Source organism: Pinus tabuliformis, chromosome Q (genome assembly GCF_031772625.1).
Source record: "Pinus tabuliformis cultivar Carrire ecotype Pingquan chromosome Q, CPIR1, whole genome shotgun sequence".
NCBI lineage: Eukaryota > Viridiplantae > Streptophyta > Pinopsida > Pinales > Pinaceae > Pinus > Pinus tabuliformis.
Window position 1 is genome coordinate 1,268,520,221 of NC_142296.1, and position 26,008 is coordinate 1,268,546,228.

The 26,008-nt window shown below is 38.0% G+C and overlaps 1 pseudogene; it reads right to left on the reverse strand.

Annotated features, from left to right (window-relative positions):
- LOC149224471 (putative serine/threonine-protein kinase At1g54610 pseudogene) overlaps positions 1-19,595 on the reverse strand; it is a 75,804-nt pseudogene extending 56,209 nt beyond the window's left edge.
- Between the last annotated feature and the right edge of the window lie 6,413 nt (positions 19,596-26,008).

Consider the following 26,008-nt stretch of genomic DNA (forward strand, 5'->3'; position numbering starts at 1 on the left):
TACATAGGAATTACACAGAGCCTTAGCTCTCACAACTAGCCAACTCTGAGTACAATCCTCATAGATGCTCACAAGCAATCTTGGCTTCTCTCCAACCTTCCTTTATTCCCTCCAAGCTCCTATTTCCTTGCGTTGTTCCTTGTGGATGATTATCATATTACCAAGAGCCTTAAAAACTGCGCAATCCTCAAGGATGAATCCTTGATTGCATGCATGAGTTTTCTCCATGAGAAAACACATGCAACTAATAGTACACTATCCTTGAACATTAATCTCAACCGGGTCTTTCTCAGAATAGACATGCATGAGTTTCTGATGAGGGAATCTTTAGTTAACTGGAGTAGCACTAGTTGAGTGCATTAATGCATCAACTGACTGTTAACTCACAATTAGTTCCTCAAACAGTTTGGAACTAATTTAACTAGACTTAACTCAGTAAAATGAGTTAACTAATTAAAACTCAAATATAACTCAATCTTATCTCCTTAATTTAAGGGATAACTCTTGCGTGACTTTAGAAAGACTTCTAACTTGAATTTCTCCAACTAATTAATTTAAAAATTAATTAGCTAATTATTTCCAAGTAGCTGTTAAAACTAAATTCGATTTTAATTCACAATTTAACTGAAGGACAAATTAAATTGGAATATTCTTGTTTCCATATTTCAACACTCCCTCTCAACAAAAAAGGGATTATCTACCACCCTGATCCTGTCTATATGGAACTCAAATTTACACTTTGATAATGCCTTTGTCAAAATGTCAACATCTTTCTCCTCTGTCGAAATATACTGCAGTAATGAGATTTGTGAAAAGCCACGGGAAACAAATCTTGCCTTATGCTTCTCCACACCACCATCAGCAGCTTTCTTTACCTTGTAAAGCCAATGGGAACTCACAACTGACTTGTTCTCCGGTCTCAGAACCACGTCCCAAACACTTTTACGAACTATGGAGTCATACTCCTCTAGCGTAGCATCAACCCAAATCGACTGCTGCGCTGCTTCCTCAAAGGAAGATGGCTTGGTCTCAACACATTCCCCAGCAAGGGCCATGTATCTAGTGTACCTCTTAGGTGACCTCCTCTGTCTATGCTAAGAAGATGGTGCTCTCACTTTCTCTCTCGTATCCTCCAACAATCTGTTAGCTTCTCTTATTCTCTTTTGTCTATCTGTGGAATACTCTGCTTGAGTGGATGTCTCCACTCCTGGAACCTCTGCATGCAGCTGCTCTGCATTAGTCTGAGGCTCCTCCTCCTTAGGAACCAATAATTCCTCCACAACCTGTAGTTGGAGCTCCCTCTCAAGGGAAACTCACATGGCCTTCTGCTCATCAAACTTGAGATCTCTGCGAACCATTGTCCTCTGACTAGTAGGCAAGTACATCTGATAGTTGTGAGGTGTATCAGTGTACCCCACAAATATCCCCAACTCCGCTGTCGGCTCAAGCTTCTTCCGTGCATCCTTTGTCACATGGCAATATACCGATGAACCAAAATCCTGAAGTGACCCACATCTGGTCTCTTATCAGAGAAAGCTTCCTCTGGTGTCTTCATCCCAAGTATGCGATGCGGGCTTCTATTCTACAAATAGACCACTGTGTTGCATGCCTTAGCCCACAAGTGAAGTGGTAGGCCTTGGTCATGCAACATTGCCCGTGCTACCCCTACAATAGTTATGTTCTTCCTCTCGGCCACCCCACTCTACTATGGGTTATGAGGTGCCGTCAACTCTTGTTTAATTACTTCTGCTGCACATAAGTCCTTCAAATCTTGAGAGACATATTCTCCACTGTTGTCACTTCTTAAGGCCTTGATCTTCTTCCCTGACTATTTCTTGACCAAATCTTTGAACTCAAAAAACTTTGTGAAATTTTTGTCCTTCTTCTGCATGAAATAAATCCAGCATTTACGAGAATAGTCATCAATGAAAATCACATAATACCTTTGCTTCACTGTGGATGTCATAGATAATGGTCCACACAAATAAGTATGAACTCGCTCTAAGATAGCCTTTGCTCGACTGTCTCGATCATGAAAGGAAGACTTGGTGTACTTTCCCAAGGTACAACCTTTGCATGTGTCAACTTGCTCAAGTTTACCTTTGGGAAGTCCTGTATATATTTGCTGCATTATATTCAAAGCCCCATGATGCAAATGGCCCAACTACCTGTGCCACAACTTGCCAAGGTCTTGGCTTTGCACCAATTATGCTTTTGTGCTCAATGCTGCACAATCATCTACCTCTAGTTTATAGAGATTCTTCACACGAATCCCTATCCTCTTGGTCTAACCTGTGGCTATGTGTCTTAGGAATGCCTTTCCTTTACTGAAGACAACATCGTAGCCTTTGTCCTCCAACATCACAACTAGTACCAAGTTCTTCTTCAGTCTAGGCACATACATAACATCTCTCAAGGTGAGAGGAGCTCCATGCTCCCTCTGAAAAGCAACCGTGCCTACTCCTGAAACATTATACCTTTCGTCATCACCCATCTCTATGCACATCTTGAGATCTTTCTCCTCCAATGCACTGAATAAATTTTTATCACTGGTCATGTGGAATGAGGCTCCACTGTCAAGATACTAGACACAACCCATCATCGATGACACCATCTATGCGATGAGGGTAAAGTCCATTTCGAACTGAGAGGTTAATGCCTCACCTTCTGATCCTTCCGAGGATCCCTTCTTGGACTTCTTCGATGGGAAATTAGTCGCATAATGTCCCATCTTGTGATAATTAAAGCATCTTACTTTAGACATGTCACCCTTCTTCCCTCCATGAGAAGAATTAGATTTGAAATGGGAAGCCTTCCCCTTCCCTTTCCTTGCCTTACTTTTTAAGGCCAAATTTTATTCATCATCATTCTTGGATGAATAACCATCTCGTGTGCTCCTGTTGATCTCCTCCTGCATAAGATTCGACCACAATCATTCCCAATTAGACAGTTTCTCCCTTCCATTCACAGAGTCCTAGTAGCTATTCCAACTCTTTGGAAGGTCAAGGAGAGAGAGGCTCACCATATCATCATCGGCAGTAGTTATTCCCACACTGCCAAGCTCATCTCTATAGGTGGTGAGCTTGTTCAGATATGTGGAAATAATATCGCCCTTCTCCATCTTGATTCTTCGAAGCTTATCCTTGAGCATCAATTTCCTCTTGTCATTACTATTTTGGCAGAGGTCCTTCAATGTCTTCCACATTTAAAATGGAGTATCCTTCCCATGGAGACGTGAGACAATATGGTCTGGAACTCCCTCAAGGATGATCCGTCTCACCTTCGCCACACACTTCTTCCACTCATCCAACTCTTTTGCATTAGTTGAAGCTAGCTTTGGGATTTCTTGATCAATGAATTCCTTCAAGCCATTGTGTTCTAATACAACCTCCATTATATCTTTCCATGTTATGTAATTCGAGCTACCTTCCAAGCCATACACGAGTCTCAAGCCATAGAGCGCCATTGGCCAACCTTGAAGTATGATATGAATTCGATTCTCACTTGCAACCCTGAACTTCAAACTTCAAATTCTCTTCTCAGTATATTGTTCACAACTCTGATACCATGTAGAAAATCTATGATAGGTTAACCCGATAATGCAATATAAATCAAAGCAGAATACTATAACCTACTTCTACTATCAATTTGCGGAAGCTTAAAGATTGAGTTGGACAATATAACCAAAAGAACAAGAATCAATGGCACAATACACATGAAAATACTTTTGGGGAAATCCTTAGATAAAAACCCCACATTATTGTATTATCATACATGGTGGAAATACATAGGAATTATACAAATCCTTAGCTCTCACAGCTAGCCAGCTCTCAGTACAATCCTCACAGATGCTCATAAGTAATCTTGGATTCTCTCCAACCTTCCCCTCTTCCGTCCAAGCTCATATTTCCTTGCGTTGTTCCTTGTGGGTGATTAGCCTATTACCAAGTGGAAAACCAGTCTTCAAAACTACGCAATTGATCCGGAATAAACAGGAACACAACAAATTACAGAGATAACCATATACACAAAGATGCAGTGGAAATAATACTTCATTTCATTAATGGAAAATACTGAAATATGCTTACAACCAGAAATGGAAATAAACTAGCTAGGGCGATGGTAGCTTATCTCTGAGAAGAGATGTGGTGGCTACATGCCTCTGAACTGTGTTACAATGAGGCTCGAAGGCCTATTTATTGTTGAGAAACAATGGAAAACCCTTAACATTCCAAAACCTAACCCTAGGAGATGAAATGCCAAACTGTGGGCCCCATTTGGGTAAATTGGTACATCAACTTCCCGGGGTCGTAAATTTGGCATACGATCTCCGTTTGACGCGTACAATAGCTCGTTAGAAAGATCTATCCAAGCACTACCACTTTGGGAAGGGAAACATCGGTCCATGGACCCATGTTGCCCCCAGATTTCCCAAAAAACGTCGTTTAGGGCCTCAAAACGGCTCCAGAAGTTTAGGACCCAAAAAACTGCTAAAAATAATAAGTTGTGCTACAATTAAGGAAACTGAAAATGCTGAGAGAAACAATGGTGGGGGTCCAGGTGGACTTGGCAGGTGGCCACCAATATCCACCTAGATCATTCCTCCCCCCTTAGGAAGAAATGGTCCCCATTGCGTTGAGCTCCTCCATGAAATGAGGAAACTTTTGCTGGACTTGTTCTCTGGTGAGCCACTTGCCCTGCTGAAGGAGTTGGCCTGCTTTAACAACTCGATATAGTTGTATATTCTGTTGGCGAGTGTTCTTGATCTGTGTTTCCATGATCCGATCAGTTGCAGCTTGTTCCATGCAATCTGGATTTAATTCTGTGGGTTTGAGCTGTTCTGCAATGTCGGATGTGTCTAGCAATGGTGGAAAGTATGGCCGAAGGCGGTCCACATTGAACACTGGGTGCAGGCCAAGGAATGGGGGAATGCTGAGCTCAAATGCATTGTCTCCCATAGCTTTAGTAATGGTGTAAGGACCATATCGGAGTGGTCTCAATTTCCGATAGGCTCCAGTAAGGCGTTCCTTTTGCAAATGCAACCAAAATTTGTCGCCCACCTGAAACTTGTGTGGCACCCGATGTTGATCATGTCGCTGCTTGTACTTGGCATTTGATTTCTCTAGAATGTCATGGACCTGCTGGCGAATATGTTGGATGCGCTCAATGAAGCTGGTGGCCTTATCTATTTCAGACTGGACATGAGCTGAATTTATGTGAGTAGCTACAAGTGGCATGGCCACATCAATGGGGCATAGTGGCTGGAATCCCAAACCCACCTTAAAAGGGCTATGGCCAGTGGAGCTGTGAAGAGCTCGATTGTAGCTGTGTTGAACATAGGGGAGGCTCTCGTCCCATGTGCTTGGATGCTTTGAGTTATACATGCGCAGAATGTGCACAATCATTCTATTGACAACCTCTGTCTGGCCATCAGTTTGAGGATGGAAGGCTGTGGACTTCGTGAGTTTGGTGTCCAGCATTGACCAGAGACTGGACCAAAATGTGCTGAGAAATCGATTGTCCCGATCTGAGATGATAGACTGTGGGATCCCAAAGTGCACCCACACTCGTTCAAAGAAGAGTTTAGCAGTGGCTTCTGCTGTGATATTCTTCTTGCAGGCCACCATAATGGCCATCTTCGAGAACCTATCGATGACCACAAAAACACAGTCATTTCCATGCTTAGTGGAAGGAAGGCCTGACATGTAATCCATGGAGATAGATTCCCAAGGTCGACTAGGGGTAGGCAACGGGGTATAGAGGTCGTGCTTCTTAATGGTTAGTTTGGCAATGGCACAGGCAGTACATGATCTGATGTACTTCCCAACATCCTGTCGAAGATTCGGCCAATAGAAATAATTTTGCAGTACTGCCACTGTTTTCTCGACCCCGAAATGCCCAGCAGCCTGACTATAGTGTGCTTCCCAAATCATCTTGGCACGCTCGCTTGAAGGAACACAAAGGTGACCCAGGTGGCATAACAGGGCATCCTGGAGGTGAAAATCTGGAACATGCCGACCCTCCAAGAGTGTCTGGTATGTGTGGCCGAATTCTGGGTCGCTTTTGTAGAGAAGTGGCCAATCAGAAGTCTCGTGCCCACAAGAGTTGAGCACGATGGTTAACGCCATGATCGGTGGTCGACTGAGGCAATCTGCAACATTATTGGTGCTGCCCTTCTTGTACTTGATATTCAAGTGGAACTGTTGCAGGTATGTAGACCACTTCTGATGGCGATCATTCTGCAATTTCCCTTGGGTCTGTATGAACTACAGGGGTCGGTGGTATGTGTGGATGACCGTTTCCTTCCCCAAAATGTAATGCTTCCATTGTCGGCAGGCCTGTACAATGGAATACATCTCTTTATCATAAGTGGGGTACTTCCGGACTGTGTCTGAAAGTGTTTCACTGTGATATGCCACATGATGTCCATGTTGAGTAAGGACTACCCCAATAGCATAGTCAGAGGCATCTGTCTCGACCTCAAATGGTTGTTGTAAATATGGTAATGCGAGCACTGGTGCCGTGCAGAGGCGATCCTTCAACTCCATGAATGCCTTCTGTTGAGATTCAGACCAAAAGAATTTTGCTTTCGCCCCTCCCTTGGTGACTTGACTCAAGGGCCAAGTAATATGAGAAAACCCCAACACGAACCTGCAGTAGAAGTTGGCAAGACCTAGAAAGCTGCGGAGCTCTGTTAGAGTGGTTGGAAAGGGCCAATCCCGAATGACTTGGATCTTGGCTGGATCGACATGCACCCCCTGTTCATCAATGATGTATCTCAGATACTGAACCTGGGTCATGCCAAAAGTGCATTTCTCCAAATTGGCACATAGCTTGTGTTGCCGCAGTGTTTGGAGAACCTGTCGGATGTGGTGGAGGTGCTCTTCCCAACTCTTGTTGAAGATCAGAATGTCATCCAAGTATACTACTACAAAGGAGTTGGTGAATGGCCGCAAGATGTCATCCATTAGCCTCATGAAGGTTGCAGGAGCATTCGTCAATCCGAAAGGCATAACCAACGATTCGAAAAGGCCCTCCTTGGATTTGAAGGCAGTCTTCCACACATCAGAGGGTTCGATTGGTACCTGGTGATATCCTGACTTCAGGTCGATCTTGCTGAAATATTTCGCCCCCTTTAGTTGGTCCAGGAGGTCATCAATCCGCGGGATCGGGTACCTATTACGGACAGTAATCTTATTCAGCGCCCGATAGTCAATACAGAGTCTCCACGTCCCATCCTTCTTCTGTACCAACACGATCGGGCTCCCACAAGGCGATGAACTCAGACGGATGTGACCTTTCTGCAGGAGCTCCTGAATCTACCTCTTGATTTCATTGTTCTCCAGAATGGAGCGCCGATAAATTGGTCCATTGGGTAGCGGCGCACCTGGGGTCAGATCGATGGAGTGCTTGACCTGACAGTGCAGAGGAACCCCTGTAGGGGAGGTGAAGATGTCCTCGTACTCCTCCGCAACCTTGTCCATCTGTAGTTGTCGTGCAGAGGGACCCCGTCTGGAGGCCACGGCCACCATCTTCTTCTTTCCTTGAGGGCGTATCATCAGGAAGACAAATTTCCTGGTTTTGGAAATGATCTTACTACATTGTTTTGCAGTAATCAAAGAGATGGCGGTAGGTGGCACTACCTTTGGTATCCTGTACAACTTATTTCCCAATGTAATAATAACAACACGGGGCCTTGATTCATACACAACATGTCGCTTCCACAAGTATGGTTGTCCTAATAAATCATCACAAACTTCAAGGGGAGCAATGTCACACAATACCTCATCCGCGAAGGGCTTGATGTTGTATGGAAGGCGACACTGCTGGCTCACGCAAACATCTCGTCCTTGGTGAAGCCACCCGATGGTGTATGGTTGTGGATGTGCTGTGGTCGGTAAGCCCAACCACTTCACGACCTCTGCCGAAATGAGGTTCTTTTGACTCCCGCTATCAACACTGAACTGTATCGGGGAGCCCTTTACCCACATCTGGGAGTGGAAGAGACGCTCCTCCTCCTCTGGATCTTCGGGTTCATTTTTCTGGATCTTGGTGGTAGCAATAGTGGCGTTGGGATCCGCATCAATGATCTGCTTCCCTTTTTCATTCCCCTTATCGGGTTCTGACTCAGAGTCAGAACATGCATCTGATTCTGAGACCTTTAGCTCAGCCACCAGTGACTGTTTGGCCCGACACTCACTTGTGTTGTGAGTGGAGCTCTTATGGAACTCACACCATTTTCCATTGTCCTTTTTTGGCTTTGCGGCGTTGTTCTTTGCTTGCAGCTTCGGCGGGTTGTCTTGGGCTGTCCCGCCTTGGCTTTGTCCTTTGTTCTGTGGTTTAGGGGCACCTTTCCCCTGCTTTGGATTCGGAGATCCAAAGTCTCGCTTCTTTTGTTTAAACTTCTGCTCGACCTTGACGGCATATCGGTATGCTGCGCCGAGCAAGGAGATGTTCAGGAATTGTATTTCTTCCTGGATGTACTTGTGCAGGCAGCCACGGTATTTGAGTATCAAATGTTGCTCCGAATCCTTGATACCCAACTTTGTGCGAAGGGTATGGAAAAGATTGGTGAACTCCGGCACGTCTTGCTCCCTTCCCTGCCGCAGCGTGGTCCACTTTATGTATTCATCCTCATAGCTTCCGACAGGGTAGTACTACTCCTTGATGGCATCCCGGAATGAATTCCAGGTGGGTGCGGCTGAAAATAGTGAGCCAGTACTTTCATCCTTCTCCTCGCAGTAGGTTTCCCACCAGTCCTTGACATGGGGGGCTGCTTTGAGAAGAGCGAAAACAATCTTTTCCCGACTCGAAAATTCATGAACAGAAAAATAACCCTCTAGCAGATTTAACCATTTATCTACGGCATCTGCGTCTATCTGACCCTCGAATATGGGGATTTCAAAATTTACTTGTACCTTAAAGGGTGTGGTGTTTCCAGAGTAGCTGCTGGAAGCCGATGCGTCGCTTCTGGGTAGCTGCTGAAGGATCTGGGCAAAGTTGTCCATCATCGCATTCCGTTGTCGCTCGAGGGCTTCTTTGAGCAAGATTTTGATGGGATCTCCTGCCCCCTCGTCTTTCTTCTCATCCGCCATGGGAGGCCGTCAGGATTTACGAGGCTGGTCTTGCAAAGGTTCAACCAGTTCAAGCCCTAACTCCTTATATCCCGACCTTGTTGGGGACATGCAAAGAAAAACAGAGAAAAAGCAGACCGCTCTGATACCACTAATCCGGATTTAAACAGGAACGCAACAAATTATAGAGATAACCATATACACAAAGATGCAGCGGAAATAATACTTCATTTCATTAATGGAAAATACTGAAATATTCTTACAACCAGAAATGGAAATAAACTAGCTAGGGCGATGGTAGCTTATCTCTGAGAAGAGATGTGGTGGCTACATGCCTCTGAACTGTGTTACAATGAGGCTCAAAGGCCTATTTATTGTTGAGAAACAATGGAAAACCCTTAACATTCCAAAACCTAACCCTAGGAGATGAAACACCAAATTGTGGGCCCCGTTTGGGTAAATTGGTACATCAACTTCCCGGGGTCGTAACTTTGGCATACGATCTCCGTTTGACGCGTAAAATAGCTCGTTAGAAAGATCTATCCGAGCACTACCACTTTGGGAAGGGAAACATCGGTCCATGGACCCATGTTGCCCCCAGATTTCCCAAAAAACGTCGTTTCGGGCCTCAAAACGGCTCCAGAAGTTTAGGACCCAAAAAACTGCTAAAAATAGTAAGTTGTGCTAGAATTAAGGAAACTGAAAATGTTGAGAGAAACAATGGTGGGGTCCAGGTGGACTTGGCAGGTGGCCACTAATATCCACCTGGATCAGCAATCCTCAAGGATGAATCCTTGACTGCATGCATGAGTTTTCTCCATGAGAAAACACATGCAACTGATAGTGCATTTTCCCTGAACATTAATCTCAACTGGGTCTTTCTTAGAATAGACATGCATGAGTTTCTGATGACGGAATCTTCAGTTAACTGGAGTAGTACTAGTTGAGTGCATTAATGCATCAACTGACTGTTAACTCACTATTAGTTCCTTAAACAATTTGGAACTAATTTAACTGGACTTAACTCAGTAAACTGAGTTAACTAAGTACAACTCAAATATAACTCAATCTTATCTCCTTAATTTAAGGGATAACTCTTGCATGACTTCAGAAAGACTTCTAACTTGAATTTCTCCAAATAATTAATTTAAAAATAAATTGATTAATTATTTCCAAGTAGTTGTTAAGACTAAATTCGGTTTTAATTCACAATTTAATTCAAGGACAAATCAAATTGGATATTCTTGTTGCCATATTTCAACAAAATGCATGGTTGGTTAAGAAAATATTTGGATGTTTTTCCATATGCACCACCTATGAAATATGTTGTAAATATTTTAGCAAATAATAGGGAAAATTTATTAACTATCCATTACAAAGAGGTGCCAATAATTGAAAATGATAATTAAACACTATCCCAAAATTTCACACACAAGTAATGAAGTCATGAATAAAGAAATCCACATTATCCTAAGGGTGAGTAAGGGATGTTCTATCAATACCTCTCCCCTTGATCCTTACTTCCTCTCCTCGCTGTAAAATTTTTGATATAACTGCTGGAATTATTATTTTCCCAGAAAACCATTGAGCCCCTGTCTGAGGTAAACCTACCACCCTGAAAATTTATGTCCTTTGTAACAAAAATTATGAATCATCTAACATTTTAATGTTTCTCCTGCAAAGCCTACATGAATTCCATAACAATATGTTTGTTGAAACCCTGTAGCTTCTCAAAGTAGACTAACCACCTAAATTCCAAAATATTTCTAGGGCTTCTGGATTTTGTAGTAGCGCATTAATGGTGTCTAGTTCATGATGAAATTCCACTGCTCCCATGGTTGTTTTACAAACTTTTACTGCTCAGAGACTCTTACAAGGCGGAACTTGGTTAATGCAAACACTTGGGTAGAGAATATCAATTTAATGAAATTTGGTAATGGGTAGGGAATAATTAAGGTTAGCATTTCAATGAATTAAGTCATTTCATCATGAATGACAACTATCAAGAATGATTTCCAAGTAGTCAAATTGATTTTTATAAATTACAGTAAGAGTAACGATGAAAGTGGGTAATTACTAATTTAGGATAAGTGTTTTGTGCATCCACCATATGGTAATTATTGAATTTGTCTATATTCATAATGTATCATATGATACATGCCCTATGCTCCTTCCCCCAACTTAATTAAAAAATATGTCCTCGACATGTGTAACAAAAGAAATCATATCCAATGTCATAACGAGGAGAAAAATACAATGTTACAAAGGAAGCTAAAACAGTCGCTAAAATAAATTCCATAAATAGGAACTGAATATGACGTTACACAAGAAGCTATACATGAAGCTACATTAAGATCTAAAGAAAATGTTAAATTTGGTGTATTAGTCAATGCTATTTAGCACCGATTTTAGTGTTGACTATTTGTGATCAACAAAAAAATGCCAAAATTAGCACCATCTTGATAAATAGTATTGATTTTTTTGAAAAGGCGGAGAAAAATACACTAAAACAGTTAGTGGAAGCAAAAAAGGGAGATAAAGAGGAAGATAATCACAAGGGTTTGTTGTAGTGTGTGATTGATTAGTAATAACCTAAGAATTTTTAAAAAAATTTAAGATTTACATAATACTTATTCACCCCCCCTCTCATTATTGTCCTCGTTTCTAACATAAAGGCCTTGAAAAATAGTCATAATCAAGAACTGGTACCTAGTACCCCAAATCAATGACCTTCTTGACTAGGTCAAGGGGGGAAATTGCTTCAATAATATTGATTTGAAGTATGGCTACCACTAGTTCCTAATATAACCAAGTGATGTATGGAATATTTCCTTCAAGTCCAAATAAGTTTTTTTTTAATGGTTGGTCATGCCCTTTGGTTTGAAGAATTCCCCAACAAATTTCATAAGGCCAATGGATGAAATCTTATGGCATTTCACAATTTTTTTTGGTGCTATATATGGATGATATGTTATCTTCAACAGGAGTTGGGAAACACACTTGAATATTCAGTAGGTCCTTCACACTTTACGACAACACATTATTTGCTAACTTGGAAAAATGATTGTTTGGTTTGAACAAGGTCTAATACTTAGGATACATTGTTGATGAGCATGGTGTGCATGTAGATCTAGCCAAGGTTCAAGTCATACGTGCTTGGCTAACCCCAACACACTAACTAAGCTTTAACGTTTCTTGGGCCTTTCCGAATTCTAATGCATGTTCATGTTAGGATTATTTCGCATTGCATGGGTCCTCAGAAAAGTGGAAAAGGGTAGTGATAAATAAAATTTGATGTGGGGAAATCATAACATAAAGATTTTGATGATTTGAAACATTGCTTGTGCTCAACCCTAATGCTCTCCTTACCTGATCTACAACAACCTTTTGAGATTGAAACATATGCTTCAGACTATGTTGTGGGCACAATTCTCACTTAGCATGGTCATCCAATGACATACCATAGTGATACAATATCACATGCCATTCATAACTATCTGACATATTGTTAGAAATTAAATAACAAATCAATGGAGTGAAAATATTGAAAACACAAAAAATCATAAAACAAGAGAGACACAGATATATGTGGTTCATCCAATATGAGCTAAATCTATAGAGAAATAAATATTCCTTCCTTTTATATTATCCAAAAAACTGAAGGGATAAAGCCTACAACACATATGTTTTAACTTCCTCTTCACTCTCACATAATCTCCTCTCTTTTTACACAAAATAATACAAAACTGCAATACAATTCCCTCATACAAATCGAGGGTTGCCTTCTAGGGAAAATAAAAACTAAATTAACATAACTTTTACCTTTAGATATTCCAAATAATGAATGGTCTAAATTGACTAAAAAATTACAATATTTTCACAAGGCAATTTTCTGACCTCGTCAGGGACTGGGATCCAACCATGCCTGAAACAAGACCTCTAAATCAGGAAGATAACCAAGCTCCACAACTAACACCTATGACGAAGAAATGTATTCCATTGTATGAGCCTACCACCAATGGAAGCATTGAATTATGTGGAAGGATACATTCATCCACACTGATCATAGGTCTTTGTAGTTCATGAAGGCAAAAGGAAAATTTTACAATGACCACCATCAAAAGTGGTCCACATAATTGCAACAATTTCATCTCAATATCAAATATAATATAGGGAGCACCCATCACATTTTTGACTAACCTAGTTGAAATAAAATTGCAACACTAACCATGGTGCTCCACTCTTGCGTACATAAGGTCTCTAGGTGGCCCCAACTTTATTGGAGAAATCTTAAATTTGCTACAACCTACCAAATGTTAAGCACATGCACGGCCATCACTTATTTTCATCTTTAGGATGGAATGTTATGCCATCTAGGCCATCTCTATGTTCCTTCGAGTGAAAATGAAAATATTATTTGGGAACCTTACTCTAGTGGGATGGCATCATACTTTGGCGTGGGGAATATAATGGATATGCTACAAAAGTATTTTTATTGGGAAAAAATTCAATAGGATTCCAGCAAGTACATCAGGTCTTACATTACTCATGTCATTGCCAAACCAACCATTAAGAAGCAAGGCCTGCACACCCCTATGCCTACTCCTCATAGGCCCTAGGAATCCATCTCAATGGACTACATGTCTGGTCTTGCTTCAACCAATTAGGGAAATGAATATGTCTTCGTGTTTGTAGATTTATTTTTGAATATGACCACTCTAGCAACCTACAAGAAAATTATCACAATCAATGCCACTGCTAAGATATTCTTCAAATAGGTGTGGGTACATTTTTGGATACCACAAACCATCATATCAAATCTAGACAATATATCCCTAGGCATATTCTAGTCAACCCTCTAGTCATTGTTGGACACTGAGCTCACTAGGTCCACTGCCTTCCACCCCCAAACTAATGGCCATACAAAGGTTTTTGAGAGGAAGATTATGCATGTCTTGTGCATGTAAAACTCTAGGAATCCACACATATGGGATGCAAGTCTCACCTACATTCAACACAGATAATACAAAACCCTCCACATCAACTAATCATACCCCTTTCATGGTGGCACTTATATTTCAAAGATCAAGTCCTATTGAAGTCGCACTACCCCTTACATCCATACAGGAAACGTATTCCCATTCTCATTCTGAGGCTTACAAAGACACTAAATTAATTGAATCAATTTAGCACATCGTTCAATAGTTCCATGAAATTTTATTTAAATCCAACACTAAGTACAAGTAGTGCCATGTTCAACACTGAGTGCCACACAAATTTTAGGTGGGAGGAGAGGTTTGACTGCATTTGCAGAAAGAGCGCCTTACAGTACCCCATCAGAATATTTTTCCACTTCACTATGGACCTTACACCATCACCAATATTGTGGGTGACAATGCTTTTGAGCTAAGTACTCCCCCTTCCTTGGCTTACACCTAGAGTTTAATGCTAACCTCCTTTGGCCATACTTTCCACCATTATTAAACACATTTGAGATAACAGAGTAGTTTACACCAATAGATCTCAACACCAACAACATGGAATAGGAAACCATTGATCAAATCATGGACAAACAAGTTAAGGAAAATCGCCAATAGAGGATCAAAGTTTATGGGGTTGTCAAAGGAGGGCAATTCTTGCACCAAGGCAAGTGGCTCACCTAGGGCCAAGTGTAGTAGAATTTTCCCCATGAAATCAATGCAATGTAGACTATTTCTTCTTAATGGGGGATAATTTATCTAGGTGGATATAAATGGCCATCCACCTAATCCACTAGCTTAAAGAATAGTTATTCATCTTGGTAGTTTTTCTACAATTTTTTGGGTCCTAAACTTTTGGGTCATTTTGAGGATGTTTTTGACATGGTAGGGACTAAGGAAATGCTCATAGTCTCTTTTTAGGTCTTTGCAATGTTTAATTCTTGACTATACCTTTCCAATAGGCTATCGAGTGCACCAAATAAAGATGTATGCAAATGTTATGGCCCCAAGAAGTTGATGTACCAACTAACCCCATTGGGACCCACAAGCCTTTTGGCATTTCATCTCCTAGGATTAACTTTTTTGATGTTTAGGGTTCCCTCATGGTTGCTTATGTTAAAAAGGGCCTTTTTGCCTCATTATAATGCACTCTGGAAAATGCACATAACTATCACATCTCTTCTAAGAGATAAGCTACCACCTAGTTCAAGAAAGTTTGTTTCATTTCACATTTTCACAATTTCATAACTTTCCATTTATTAGTAGAAGTAAGGTTTCACTATATATTTGTATTATTTTTATAAATATATACTTAATTTTTTCCCTTCATAAATTTATATCAAGTAAGCAAGCTCTAGACTTACACCTCTAGGATGCACTCTTGTGCTACTTGGGACACCTTTGTGTTCTTGCAAATAAGCATGCTAAGATGATTTGAGAGGCACATTATAGTAAAGTGGAAGGAAATTTTTTGTGGAGAAGATAATAGTAGTACTTCAAAAATATTTCTATTGGCCATAGCTTTGAAAATATTTCTAGCGGTATATAGGATTTTTCACTACCTGTGCCATTGCTAAACCAACCATTAAGAAGCAGGTGTTGTACACTCCTCTACCTACCCTATACAAGCCCCGTGAGTCAGTATCCATCGATTACATGTCAAGCTTTTTGTCCACCAACCATGGTAATAATTGTGTGTTTATGGTTGTTGACTATTGCTCTAAGAGGGCCATTTTGACACCTTACAAGAAGAGTATCATAAATGAAGCCACTGCTAAACTCTTATTTGGGTGTGTTTTAGTTCATTTTTTGCTACCTTGGACTATTATTTCAGATAGGGATAATAGGATCCTCAAAAGTTTTTGGTCCGGCCTACGGTGATCTAATTAAGAATATTAGTTTTGGTGTGCTAAGATCCTCCTCGGATTATAAACAAAATGCTACTCATGTGCTTAAGGATTCATGAGTTTATTACAAGTGAAAATGAGTTTTTATGTTAATTGTTTGAGCAATTAAACATAAAATAAAAACTAAACAACAACATACCCCATGCGGATTCCCACCATCACCCGGCCCAGAAGTTTGGTGTTCTAAACACCCTTGCCATCAGAGCCCTTCGAATTTCCGACTCAGAGCATCTGAATGAAGAAAAGAGGCATTTGGTTTCAGTTTTCAAGAGTATAGGCTACAAAGAGCATGAGATTAAAAAAGCCATAGAAAGAGCTGAAAGAAAGTTGTCATCCCATGAGCATAAGGCGCAGGATCAACCTCAAGGAAAAATTTTTCTTCCTTATATCCTTGGTGTTACAGACAAAATCGCTAAAATCCTAAAAAAGAAGAACATTTTCACTCATTTCTCAGCTCCCGGTACCATCAGACAAGGTTTGAAATCTGTTAAAGATAATATTGACAATCTTCAGCTTAAGGGAGTCTATAAGATAGACTGTTCTTGTGGAAAAAGCTACATAGGTGAAACAGGCCGCTCCCTCCAGACAAGGCTCAAAGAACATGGCGCTGATATCAGAAATGGAAGATCTCGTACCTCAGCACTCGCAGAACACTCCTTGAAGACTAAGCACCATATTTGCCTGGAAAATGCTTCTATTATAGCAAGAGAGGAACACCATCACAGACGAAAGATCAGAGAAGCTCTCGAAATTATGAAGTATCCTCAGAATCTGAACAGAGACAGTGGTTTGGAAATTAGCGGAAGCTGGCTACCCTTGATCAGAGATGTTAGAAGTCGTCAGCCCATCCCCAGGTAATGCGTCCTCAGGTATGTTGTCCTCTGTTATTCTAATATTTTATTTCTTTCCATTTTAGCTATCCTTTAGTATATTCATTACATTAGTTAACTATATTTTTACTATTCATGTTTCTAATAAAATGTAAGTATATAAATATATTAATCTATTCTCTAAAATAATTATTATAAGAATCATTATCTTAATTAATATATTAATAAGATATTGATTTTATAATAATATTAATAATATGATAATAAGTGATTAATTATATAATAATTGAATAAATATAATTAATTAAATATAATTAATATATTGATTAAATATAATTAATTTATATATTTAATTAATATAATTAAATATTAAATAATTAAATAAATAGCTTAAACAAATATAATCAAATAGATACAATTAATTAATATATTATAGAAATATAAATAAAAAAATATATTAAAAATATATATATATATATATATATATATATATATATATATATATAATTGAATATAATCAAATAAATATAATTTATTAATATATTAAATAAATATATAAAAATATATTAAATAAATATAATATAATTAAATATAATTAAATTAATAGAATTAATTAATATAAATGTATTAAATAAATAAATATAATTAAATACATTAAATAAATATGATCTATTAATATATTAAAAATAAATATAATTAAATATAATAATTTTATTAATATATGAATTTATAATAATTTTATTAATATATGAATTTATATATATTAAATTAGTAATTATATTTTATTAATAAAATCAATTTAAGTTATTTAGAAAATAATTGATAATTATTAATTTAATTTCATATTGATTTATATATTAGTCATTTTATTAATTGAAATTATCACTATATTTATCTATTTTAATTACTAAGTATTTTTACTTTCCAATATAATAAGATTAAAACTAATATATTAATGAATAAAATTTATTATTTGGTTAAGCTATTAATATAATTTAGTTATTATTATTATTATAGTTTTATTCATATTACTTTAATTATTAATTTATAATTATTATTATAATATTTAATTATTATTTAGTAATTATTAATTACTTATTATATAATAATTTATTATTATCATATTAACATTATATTAATTAGTGTATAAGTTATTATTATAGTAAATTATTTTATTTTAATTAATATTTATTAATAATATTAAAAAAAAATATATATATATATATATATTAATAACAAATATTACATTAAATTTAGGGTTCTAGCCGACTGTTTGTTCTTCCATTTGAATTTTCTTCCTCCTTAGTATTTATTCCTCCTGTTCGCTCTTCTTTTTATCATCATTCTTCTACCCTGATGATGGATCCCACTTGGGATTTGAAACGTTGGTATGAAAATAATTCTACTGTGGATTCTCCGATCAATTCAAAACATATAAATGTACAAAACATCACCAAAAACATACCACAATAGGAACATGATGAAGGAGTTCATCCATCCTAGGCTATTTCTCCTTGGTCAAGCTTCCAATGGCTTGGGCCTCTTTATTATGATCAAATGTGTAAAAAGATGTGTTTACAATGCTCAAATGCTTCTGAAACCTACTCCAATGAGTCCAGAATATCCAAAAATGGCTACGTAGCCTCTTTCTCCACCCAATTTGGTCGAAAACTGGAGAAGTTATGACCTCTCCTAGTTTCTCCACTATTCGCTCCACAAATTGCCCAAGATTCGGAACCGAACCCTCATTTTCGCCCTGTTTTCCGCTAATGGGCCACCAAATCTGCCGAAATCTAGGCAGATTAATTGGATGGTTAATTTGGCCACTGAGGCCTAATAAAACGAAAAATAGGGTCATATGGGGGGGCCATACACCCAGGTGCTAGCCTCCAGTACTAGCCCCTCCCCTTCAACAGTCACAAAACCTTGGTGGTTAAAGGTAAGGTGTTCACATGGGAGGTTAGCCTGTGGGCTAGCCCCATGCAGCTGGACCCTTTTCTAAACTCTACGCCATTCAAATTCAAATATACCCTGTGAACATAAAGGATAAGTGAAAATGGTGTGGCACATTGGCAATGACTATGCATGTGTGTTGGAAGGTCACAGTTTCTACCCCTGCTGCCTCTGCTTAGACTATGGCAATTATTTTGGTGGCTTTCCGGGCTGCCACGTGGTGGCCTTCGGCTGGGCCACGTGTCAGCCCGTGGTTGGCCATCATTCCAACCAATGGAAAACCACAAAATTTTGACCAATACAAAGGTGTCACTTGGCACGATATAATTCGCCGAAATAAATTGTTGACCGGTCAAACTACATAGTTAGCTCTCCGACCTCATCACCCAATCAACAGTATGGATGCATAATTAACAATACGGACTACTAACTGGGCTGTCCTTTTTTTTTTTTTCCTGTTTGGGAAAGTGGAAAAAACTTGTTTCTAGAGTCATACGGAGTCTGTTTAGCCCAAAACGAGTTGCCAGATTCTAGAAGATGAGAACTGTGCGGTTGTCCAGGTTCCACACCAATCCATCAACTTTGAAATTTTAGCTATTTTTTGAGCACCTGATCATATGGTCTCAAATGGATTTCATGTTGACCAAATCGAATTCCACGTACATAAGATGATTGGACGTTGGTAATCATGTTCTCGGAATCGGATAGACACCACCTGACTGCCCATGGGGGTGCGTCCTTGGGCAGCGAAGCTGCATCACCCCAACGGGTAGTCAAGTGTGGCACTTGAATCCACATACATAAGATGAAATCATTCCATCTGTTCATTATAACTATAACATAGTCATCCATAGCTTTAATAGCCACAATCCTTTTCAAGTGTGCTCGGGGTTCCAATCATTGGCTCCAATTGATGTAGCTATGCCCATTACATCTTCATCGACAAAGTCCTCCCATGCTCAGGTCAAGGCAAATAGGGAAACCAAAATTGTTTAATGGATTCAACACCTCTATCAACAAGTCCATGATATCTTACATAAATCCAATGCCTAGTACACATAACAACATGACCAGCCCAGGGGTCCACATAAGTTTTAAGTTGGTTATAAGGTGTGGTTATATTTATAGAAAATTGTCTCACAAGCCCTGATAGGAATCTTATACCACTTTGATATGCACCTTACATGATCATTAAGGTTGCGGGTGAAAATTATTTTGAACTGAGCATTCTCTGATTCCTTGGCTTACAATCAATATTTAATGTGGAGCTATTTTGAGCATATATTGAACCTCTGTTAGACAGCTCAGAGGAAGCTAAGAAATTCACCTCCACAAATCTCAACCTTTTCTACATTGAACATGATATAATGGACCATATCATGTACACCAATACAAAGGATACCCACCAGCAACACATACCAATCTATTGGGTTTTCAAAGCAGGGTAGCCTCTTCACAAGGAAAGTGGCTCACCAGGATCCAATTTCAACAAACGTTTCCCCATATGATGAGGGAACTTGATGTAATTGAGACCATTACTTCTTAAAGGGGGAGGTATGATCTAGGTGGATATCGTTGGTAAACCATCTCTTGCACTACCTCAACAATTCTCTATCTTCTTAGCAAATTTTCTATGATTTTTGGGTCCCAAAATTGTGAGGTTTTTTTGAGGCCCTAAATGATGTTTTTTGGAAATTTAGGGGGCTATGAGTTTCCATGGAATTCCCTAGCCCTGCTTTAAATTTTAATTCCTTGGATAGTTCTTTCAAATGAACTATCATGCACTTGAAACAAATATTGTATGTAAATCAGGAAGATGATGTACCAAATAACCACCTCGGGGCTTGCAAACCTTTTGGCATTTCATCTTACAAGATTATATTTTTGAACCTATAGAGTTTTATTTTATGTTAAAATTCCATTCTTTCAACTTCTTATAATAGCTTTTGAAAATGGGCATAAATGTCATCTCTATTTGTTTAGAGATAACTACCACTATTCTAGCCAATTTGTGTTCTACAATATTATGCTATTTCTATTACTAATAGAAGTTGGTTTTCATCATATTGTTGTAATCTCTACTATATTTCTCTGTGTTTGTTCCATTTACTTTCCTACATTTCATTTCATTCCGTGTACAATCTGGATTAGAGACTCATAAGCAACATGACATATCCACATACAAGGCTTTTGTAAAATAATAACACAAACTTTAAGTGGGGAAACATAACATAATATCTCATTGGATAGGAAGCATTCCTATATGACACAAATGTTTCATCCACGGATCAACCAAGAAATGTTGTATGGTTTGGGGTGTGGCACTATTAACAACTTCGATCTCTCGATGACAATAGTTGAAATTTGGGTTCTTATAGCTCTCACTATTAAACAATGTAAACTTTGAAATGGGAACTATAAACTCAAAACAGGAACTCTAGCCAGAAAACCCTAAAAAAACATGAAAAACAGTGCTAAAAACGAAAAGTATGTATACTAGAATGATGGGTTTTTTTAAGGGTCAATCTTAAAAATGTTTTAAAAATGGTAGTGAAGACGATTTTTTTGTGCAAAATTTGTGCAAAAAACACCTTGAAAATGAAAAGTGTTGATACTCGAACGATGATTTTTTTTTAGGGTCAATTTTCAACATTTTTTAAAACTGCGAGTAAAACCGAATTTTTATGTGCAAAAATTGTGCAAAAAACACCCTCAAAACGAACAGTGTTGATGCTAGAATAACACTTTTTTTCTAGGGAAATTTTTCAACATTTTGAAATAATTGTGTAAAATATTTTATCATGACTCTGAAAAACATTAAAATTTCAAAAGAATAGTGAAAACATAAAATTAAAAATTAAAACAAAAATTAAAACAATGAAAAAAAAAGAGTTAAAAAATAGCAAAACATAAATAAAAATATATATTAAAAGCAAAATATTAAAAAAAAAAAAAATCAATCATAAAAATGCTATAAAAAAATAAAAATAAAAAAATTGACAAATGAATTTATATGTGATTTTGCAGAAATTATTCTCACAAACATATTATGGATCACAGAAGTCTAAATTCTATAACAAAATTAACCTATAAAAGTAAGAATTAAAAAAATAAAAAAAATATAAAGAAATAAATAATAAGAAAAACATATTTAAAAAAAAAAAACATTTTTTTTAATTTCGTTAACTATAAAAAAATTTGGAAAAAATAAAAATAAAAATTAAAAAAACTATAAAATTAAGTAAAAATAGGAAATTTTTAAAAAGCATATTATATAGATATATATATATATATATATATATATCTATATATATATATATATATATATATATATATATATATATATATATATATACAAACTAGATTAAAAAAATAGGAAATTAAAAAAAAAATTAAAAAACTACTAAAATTAAGATTAAAAACAATTAAAAAATATGTTGAAAAAAAGGTATATATATATATATATATATATATATATAAATTAAAAATAAAAATAAAAAACATTTAAAAAAACAAAAAAAATATTTTTTTTATTTAAAAAATGGAAAACATTTCAAATTTTATATTAAAAAAATTAAAATTTAAATTTAAAATTTAAAATTTCGATTTGACATTGATTTAAAAAAATAAAAATAAAATTAAAATTAAAAAACATTTAAAATTAAAAAAATGCGAAAATTAATTTTACCCCGATCAGGGTGATAATGGCGGCAATGAGGGCAATTAATACAAATCAGGTAAGGGATGATGATGAGGCAAAAGGAATAGGGGTAATGATGAAGGCAAACAGAAAGATCCACAGAAATGATATCATTCCGAGGAGGAGCAGAGATGAAGTAATGAAAGACGAAGTTGGTGGAGGTAATGCTGCAGAGATTGGACGTGGGTACGATGGCACAGAAGAAGGACGAAGGGAGGTGGGCGGTCATGAAAACGGCAGGTGGCAGAAGAATCGGGAGAAGAGAAATGAGGAGAAATGGCGGAGGAGAAATCATAAAGGAGGAAGGCGAGACAAAGGAAGGAGGTCGTTAAATGAAACCGCAGAGAATTTGCAAAGAGACAGGGTGGTGAAAACTTTAGTTAGGTTCATAGAAAGGCAGAGGAGGCAGAGAGAACAACCAGGCAGCGCCGGAAGGAGGAATCGAATGGCAACAAGGAGGAGAATGAGAAACGAAGCGGACGAGGAGAATAGAGGTCGGAAAAGCCCGGAGAAGAAAGGGAAAGGAATCGAGGCTGGAGAAAATATGGAGCAGTATCAGACAGTTCAGGACGATACCGAGGATGAAGTGGAAATGTTTGATTCTGACCATGACAGATCTGAGCAACCAAGAAAGAGGGTATGGAAGGACGAGAGGATATCAAAGGACAAACCACAGGAAGCAGGGAAAATTTTAAGAACCCCCCCTAAATTTATAAATATAATAAATGGGCGAATCTCCATGGTATATAGGAAAAATGGAAGGCGATTTTATCAATAATATAATATGTATATATAATTTTTTGGCGAATCTCTCACCAGGCATGGTGAATATTTTACTCAATTATAAAATCTTGTAAGATCTTGGAGAGTCTTTCACTAAATAATAAAACTTTGTAAAGTCCTAGTGAATCTTAGCATATGCTACATGCTGGTTTAATTCCCCCATTTAAATAGGCACATTCCAGGTGAATACCATGGGTCAATACCATGTGCCATTTTGGTGAATACCATGGGTCAATACCATGTGCCATTTTTATTTTTATTAATTCTAATATTAGGGTTAATAATGGTTTTTTGCATGGTATTAATAACAATCTAGTCCATGGTATTTGTCCCATAGTATTTTGGCCATAGGTTTCACCTAAATATAACCCATTTTTTTAGTGTTCGTAAATATAAGGTGACTTATGGAGTAAATATAAAAAAATGTTTTATTTGTTTACCATACCTCTCTTTTATTTATATTTTTATTAATTTACCATACCTCTTTTACAAATATGGTATTTGGCCCATAGGATTCACTTAAATAAAACCTCTTTCTTGAGCCTTCATAAATAAAACGAGGGTTATGGACTAAATATAAAAAGAGTCTTTATTTATTTACGATACGTCTAGTTTATTTATATTTTTATTTATTTACCATACCGTTTGAGTAAGTATAAAAAGACGTTTTATTTATTTACCATACCTCCACTTTACTTATATTTTTATTTGTTTGCACCATTACATGTATATAGGTGACTTATGGAGTAAATATAAAAAATGTTTTATTTATTTACCATACCTCTCATTTATTTATATTTTTATTAATTTACCATACCTCTTTTATAAATATGGTATTTGGCCCATAGGATTCACTTAAATAAAACCTATTCTTGAAAATGGGCGAATGGAATGTTGTAAGTCCTAATTTCAAGGGGTAAATTTACCTTTTTTACCCTCTCCCTTAAAATAAGGTGGGCTATTTGAGGTGATTTGTAAAAATGTACTATGATACAAAATATTCGCCCACTAAAAATTTAAAACCCCTTAATTTCGCCAAAGGGCGAACATTCGCCCCTAAAATTATCCTTGACAGGAAGAGAGGAAGTATGGAGATAGGAGAAGCAAAGGGCGAGAGGAGGGAGGCGACTTCAGGAGCACTTAGGGTATGAAAGGTCTGGGAGGCAGGGGAAATTATAGGAATAGAGGAAGAGCAGGACGGGGACGAGGCTGACGCAGTAGAGGAAGAGGATGGTCGGAAGAGAAACGGGAGGAGTACGAATCATTACCAGCAAGAAAATATAGAAATACATTGAAGAAGAAGATATAGTTCGCAGAGCAAGCCTACTGTGAAAACACTAATGAAGATATCAGAAGAATAATACAGCAATTGGAGGAAGAAGCGACCCAGGGCCAATCAGGATCAGAAATGGAAGATTGGGAATACCTGCTACCGGATCCAGGGAATACTAGAGGACGTATGACACTGTATAAACAAGCCCTGCATGTATACTGGGTTATGAAAAGGCTGTTGGCTAAGGCTATGGAGCAGGTAGCCATGGAAATGGCTGAACTGTCCCAGGGAATTCCTAATTTGAAGAAAGAAATGCAGAACATTCAGGTCACCCTGATAATGCAGGACAAAAAACTGGAAGAGATACAACAGCAGATAAAGAAGATCAACCCGGGTATAAAGAAAGAAGATGATCAGCAGGAAGCCATGGCTGGTTAATATCTGAAGATATGTATATGCTTTCCGTAGTTTTTTTGAATGCTGGTGGATAGGTTTTGGTTCCAGTTTCAGTTTATAATGCAAATAAGAAGCAGTAGTAATCTTTTTGAATGTTTAGTTTACTTAGCCTGGACAAGAAGAATTAGTATTTTTTGTTTTTGGATGGCTGTCAAAAACTTAAGGTGGCCAACAGACCCAGTTTCCCTTCGGGGCGGGTTGAGGCCACCATGAAAATGTACTGGTTTCAATTCGAATTAATGGAAAAAGAATGGTCCCTCCTTAGCTTACAAAAAAAAAAAATGCTAGAATTAATTTTGATTTTTTTTTAAATAACATTTAAAAATATTTTAAAAAATATGCTTTACAAATATATATAAAATTAAAAAAAAACATCTAAAATTTAATTTATTTTTTAAAAAAACAATTAGCATATTTAATAAAATTTATTTTTTATTAAGAAAAAAAAATTATCGGCCACTGCTCGACCGCCTGTGGGGTCGTAGCCCTGGGTGGCTGAGCTGCGTGGGTCGCACCCACACGGTCATCCAGGTGGTGGCTATCCAATTTCAAAAATTGGATAGTCACCGCCCAACCACCTGTGGGGGTGACGCAACTCCGCTACCTAGGGCCACGCCCCCACGTGCGGCAAGGAAGTGGCTATCCGATTATGCAGCTCCGTCGCCTATGGTCACGCCCTCACGGACGGTCGGGTGATGGCTATCCAATTCTGAGAATCGGATAGCCACTGCCTGGCCACCCATGGGGGTGATGCAGCTCTGCCACCTAGGGCCGCACCCCCACGGGCGGTCGGGCAGTGATTATCTCATTCTGAGAATTAGATAGCCACCCCCAGGGGCGGCCGGGCAGTGGCTATCCGATTTCGAGAATCGGATAGCCACCCTCATGGGTGGTCGGGCGGTGGCTATCTGATTCTAAGAATAATATAGACACCCTCACGGGTGGTCGGGCGGTGGCTATCCGATTCTGAGAATAAGATAGACACCCCCACAGGTGGCCAAGTGGTGGTTATCCGATTCCTAGAATCGTATAACCACCGCTCAGCCACCCATG